We start from the raw sequence: 6,299 nt of genomic DNA on the forward strand, positions 1-6,299 counted from the left end.
GGATTTTGCAATAAAAGTCAAACTTCACTCACCTTCAGTCTGACTCCTGGTCTATCCATGACAGTATCAGTATAGTAACACGTTGTATCTAAATACAATCTAACAATTTACATCCAATAACAGCAAGTTCAAAAATAAAGGAAATAAAAGTACAGCTGTGTCAAAATTTGTATCAAGTTCAAAAATAGAAAATAAATAAAAGTGCCACTTTGCAATCTGTTAAAAAAAGAAAAGAAGAGAAATCCATTTGGCAAGACAGGTCTATCTATCCCTGCATTAGTTCATTAATGAGCCTGTTTTGCATTGCACAATTTCTCAAACTGGGGTTGCAGGCTTGATACTGCCACTCTCAAGTCATGCTCAATGTTCAGCTGAGATCTGTACTTTGTTTTCAGTGAAGCAACAGCTGAAATCCCAGAGCCCATCTCACAGAGATATGATGTGGCATAATATAATATAATCCAATAATATAAGATATATTACACTGTATAATGAGCACTTTTACTTTTGGTAATTTAAGTACAGTATATTTTACTTAAGGACAATGTTGAATGCAGGGGTTGTAACTGACAAGTAATTTGTAACTCTACAACACTGTTTTTTCTACTTTTACTGAAATACATGATCTGAGTAAGTCTTCCACCTCTGGAAATCACCAATAACAGTTGTGCATGAATAGCTGCAGCAGTGTTTAACACTGAAAACACACAGCTCAGTTCAGCGTTTACTCAGGGCTCTTAAGTTTTAAGGACAGGCAGTGACAACGTTTGTTGAGGAAGTAAACTCCATAAATGTGCATATGACAATTATTCACCTCAATGATAAATTCATTCATTTTAATGAATTAATACACCCCTGGACTGTAATATTTCAGATGTGTTTTGAGCAAGATTTCTGCTCATGTTCAAAACTTTCAACATTCAAAATATATCTGTGTTCTCTGAGATTTGGGGGAGTCAATATATTTTGAGAAACATAAAATACCTAAAAAGAACCTATAAAATAATCTACCTGCTGTGCATTACGTGATTGCTGTGCTGATACGGTAGATCTCTGACCTTCTGACAGACACAGAGCCCTGTTTGGGAACGTTTAGGGAACTGTCTGTACGCTCCTCTATGCTTTTTTTCTCATTGGTTGTTGCGTTAAATCTTACCCAGATACAATAGTGCTATTTTCTGATTGGCTATTGTATAGCCCCTTTCTTTTTTTTTGATTGGCTGATAAGTGGCAGGCTTGACTAAGAACTCCAGGGGAGACACGCTTGATTCCTGTCAATTCCATAGTGAGAGCGGCGCACCAGAAAACTTATGGGCGCTGCAGAATATTAAATATGTTATAAATAGTTTTTCCGCGTGAGAAATACAATGTGTGGCGGGAGTGCGTGACAGTCACGCTCAATGTGTGACACTTGAGAGCCCTGGTTTACTTGCAGCTCTGCTATAGTAGCATCGAACCTTTAACTTTACCTAACGGTCACATTGTCTCTAAACAGTCCGCTCACAGTGAAGTCCTGTACGGATCAACAGCTGTTAAGAGTCTGGCAGCTGCTCGCTCTGTTAATCGCACCGAGCAGATTAATGGCGCCGCTCGGTGTTTGGCTAGCTAATAAGCCGTTAGCCTGTTATCTTGAGCTTTGTCTGAATATGCAGAGTGAAAGAAGAAAACTAAAATTGTCCGACAACGCCACTTGGGATAGGCCCAAGACCTTTAAGGCACACAGATCCGTTCACCAAAATCCGGGGTCAGAGACAATAAAGTAATTATAAAAGTGTACAGTTTTATTTAGTTAAATATTCTTTTTTTTTTAAATGGCAATATGTTCTCTGTTAAAAGTGAATAGATAAGTAATATTAGAAAACAAAATCAAAGAAAATAACAAGAACAAAAACCCACATGCAATATGTACAACAGTTAATATAATATATCCAGACCACTTTTTGCACTAGTATTCAGACCAGGGTTACTGGAATCCACAACAGTTTTACCGGAATCCACAACAGTTTCACCGGAATCCAGAACAGTTTCACGGAAACAGTTTTAGGGGAAGAACGCGCTGGGGAATACTGGCCCTTTAATTAGTTGTGGCACCACGATAGCCCCACAGTAGCATGTATAAGGCTGCAGCCCGGTCCAGCGAATTACAGGACAGGCCGCCCTCAGACTCCGGCGGAGGCACCCACCTCACGCACACACACAGCGGCCCACACACACAGGCTTAAATAATGTCCCTGCCTCTCCCAATCAATCGGAATGAGCCCCAGGTATGCTGATCCACACTCCTGTGTGCAGGTAAGAGGGAGGGGAAAACCTCATCCGGTCACATCTACCCCTCGCTTTTGTATCGTCGTCCCGACGGTAAAGAAGGCCTTTTTAGGTCACAACCAAGGCCGAAAAATGACCGATTGAAGATTTAATGTTGGGTCTGGAGGGCTCCCAACCAGACCACCCGCCGTACTACTCGCAGGCTGAGGAAGCCGATGAACATTCGAATGATGACCGGCAGTAGGGCGGGTGGTGCGACGCATAGCTTGCCCACTCGTACCAGGCTGCTCCGAGGCCAAGGACAATGGCACTTGCGACTGAGACTGAAAAGATGGAAGCAACAGGCCCGGATTTGGCCTAGTTGCTGTCGAAGGTTCCGAGGGACCAGGAGCTGGAGCACTTTGTGTAGTACTGGACACCAATAGCCACAAGTCACTATTTGATGATTCGTCCAGCTGAGCCACACCCAAAGGTGATGATGACTTAGTTGGAAGAGAATCAACCTCAACTGGCTGTACCACAGCCTTCAACATGTCGTGATGCACATTCCTTACTTTGTGCAGTGCGCTCACCGGTGCCACCGCATAAACTGCCCCTCCCGATGAAGCGCTCACCACCTGATGAACCTCCGAGCTCCACAGGTCTCGCAGCTTATGACGGCCCCTGGCACCATGATCCCTCACATACACCGGCTGGCCCACCAGCAGCGGCACATCTCTCACATGCTGATCATGCCGCTCCTTCCGACGACTTGCCACTGTGAGCAGCCGCTCACGAGCACAATCAAAGGCAACCCTCAACCTTTCCTGGTGCTCCGCCACCCATCCTTGCACCTCACCCGGCCTTGGTTCTTCCACACACCCCAAAAGGAAGTCAATGGGCAGCCTTGGTTCTTGACCAAACATCAAGTAATAGGGGGACTCCCCAGTACCCTGATGAGGTGTTGTATTATAACAGAAGAGGACATAAGGTAGACAAGATGCCCAATTCCGCTTCTGTGGCAAGGGCAATGTTCGAAGAAGGTTGTGCAGCGTATGATTGAAGCGCTCACACTGCCCATTTCCCGCCGGATGGTAAGGAGTAGTACGAGATTTGGTTACCCCATACATCAAGCAAAGTTGTTGGCTCAAAGTGCTTTCAAAACTCCTCCCTTGATCAGAGTGCAAGCAACTTGGCACACCAAACTTATAGAACCACTCGGCCACAAGAACCTGGCCCACAGTAGAGGCCGTCTGATCATGTGTAGGCACAGCTACTGTGAACTTGCTAAACACGTCTGTCATGACCAACACGTTTTCAAACCCATTTTGAGAAGGCTCCAACAATGTAAAATCAATGGGCAATATTTCATTTGGTCAAGAGGCAAGCAGATGGCCCATAAAACTATGTGGCACCTGTCGAGAGTCCTTAGCGACCTGACACCGCTCGCACTCTCGCACCCAATTGCGAATGTCAGCAGACGTCCCGGGCCAGTAACAACGCTACCGGACCAACTCTGTGGTCCTTTTGATACCTTGCTGATGAAGCAGACTCAGGGTTTCCCGCTTGAGAACTGCAGGCAGCAAAAATTGGAGGAATTCCTCCCCACCATCTGAGCGAAGGACCCGGCGGAACAAGACCCCATCCCGCTCCACCAGGCGCCCCCACTGGGTTAACATCTTCAAAGCTGGTTTAGAAAGATGCTGCCGTTCAACTGTGGTAGGTGGAGATTTATGGTGTTCGCCAGAACACCATAATCTCCTTCAACAAGGGATCATTCTGTTATAACAACCGGAGGTCAGAAGCTGGCCAAAGTGGCTACTACAGGCTGCTCCAACGGTTGACCATGCTGCAGGTCAAGAAGGGCTTGGCCTCCCGGCAACAACGGGACAACAGAATCTGAACCCGAAGCATACGGTCTTGAAAGGGCATCAGCATTCCGATTACTACGACCGGATCTGTACTTGATCTCAAAATCAAAAACTGCAAGCTGAGCCGCCCACCTATGTTCCGTAGCCCCCAGTTTAGCAGACTGGAAATGGCTTAACGGATTATTATCTGTGTACACTGTGCACTTGTGACCCAACAAGTAGTCTCGAAACTTTTCCGTCATACCCCACTTAAGAGCTAAGAACTCCAACTTCATGGAGCTGTAAGTCGCCTTATTGTGCTCCGTCGGCCAAAGTCCTCTGCTGGCGGAAGCCACGGGTCTTATCCCACTGTCAGTCTCCTGGGAGAGAACAGCTCCCAGGCCACTATAGCTAGTGTCTACCTCTAAAATGAAGGGACACGAAAAGTCTGCAAATGCCAACACAGGAGCAGAGACAAGCCGGTCTTTCAGCCCCTCAAAACTCTGCTCACATTGCGGAGTCCATACAGCCTCCAGAGCCTTACTGGCACCCTTCTTGGACTTCTTGCCCGACATCTCAGCCACCAAGCGATGCAATGGTCCCGCCAGCGGGGCAAACCCCTCGACAAATCGACGATAATAGCTGGCATACCCCAAAAATGAGCGCAGCTCAGACGCGTTCTGTGGTCGCCTACACTCAGCCACAGCCTCACACTTCTTGGGGTCAGTAGACACTCCCTGTGATGAGATGACATGACCTAAGTACCCCACTTCTTGTTGGAAAAAGGAACATTTCTCAAGTCTAGCCTTCAAGCCCTCGGTCTGAAGGCGCCTGAGCACCATCTTAAGACGCTGCAGATGTTGATCTACAGAGGATGAAAACATGATGATGTCGTCGAGATAAAGCAAGAGAGACTGACCCTGCTGATCGCCAAACATCCTCTGCATCAATCGCTGGAAGGTGCCCGGCGCATTACACCGGCTGAACGGCATACGATTGAACTCAAAAAGGCCGAAGGGGGTACAAAAGGCTGTTTTAGGCCTATCTTGCTCTGTAACAGGGACCTGATTGTAACCACTGGCAAGATTGAGAGTTGAAAACCAGCGGGCCCCTGACAGTGCATCAAGGCTTTCCTCTATTCGCGGAAAAAGAAATGCATCCTTCCGAGTCTTGCTGTTTAGCAAACGATAGTCCACACACAAGCGCAGACTTCCATCCTTTTTCTGCACTAACACAATTGGTGAAGCGTACGGACTACAGCTCTCCCGTATGACCTGGGACTCAAGCAGCTGATTGATATGAGTCTTCACTGCCTCATACTCAGAAGGCGGTATGCTGTAGGGCTGCTCGATTATGGAAAAAAATATAATCCCGATTATTTTTGGTCAATATTGAAATCACGATAATTTAACACGATTACTCGTTGAATTCTGGAAAGATTATTGAACTTAAAAAATCAGTGGAAAAAGTTACATAAATCAACAGTAAAAAAAACAACAACTGTGAAATTTGCCTTTTTAAACTTTATTTTTTCATTCAGAACAAAAGAAGAAATAAGAGTTTACTTGCAAAACGTAATGAGCTAAATTAATTGTTTTTCCTCGATTATTCTGTTTTTGTCATCATTATGAGCCAAAATCATAATCACGATTAAATTTTGATTAATTGCACGCGATCGCGACATCGTGAAATCCTGGAGGGACTGGCTAGACTGGTCCAATGCATACTGGGTATTTTTGATGATACAGATTTTGCTTTTGTTTGCATACTGCAGACAAGGCTACATTTCAGCCAAATCAGTACGTACTGCTAGTAGGCGGTTTCTAATACAATTTGCTGATTAGGCAGTGAAGCCACGGTATCCCACCAAATCAATGGCAAGTCAGTCACAGCCATAGTCACAGCTGTTAATCATTATGTCTCATCTCCTTTTTATAGCATCAAATAACTAATTAAAACCAAACCTATCAGAAAAATAAACACATACATCAGCGTGATAATAACTACCTAAAATGACAGAAACCATCTTTAGGAAAAATGTTTTTGATGTGTACTTTGATCTTTTAGTTTGGCCCATATGTCCTATGGCTCTGGAACAACCTGTCAGAGGAAATAAGGCTGGCTGATTTAGCAACATCTTTTAAATTTAGTTTATCCTAATTGTGTCTTTCTTTATTTGGAGTGTCTATTTGCACCCCCGGTACG

This window comes from Perca flavescens, chromosome 3 (genome assembly GCF_004354835.1).
Source record: "Perca flavescens isolate YP-PL-M2 chromosome 3, PFLA_1.0, whole genome shotgun sequence".
In the NCBI taxonomy this organism is placed as follows: domain Eukaryota; kingdom Metazoa; phylum Chordata; class Actinopteri; order Perciformes; family Percidae; genus Perca; species Perca flavescens.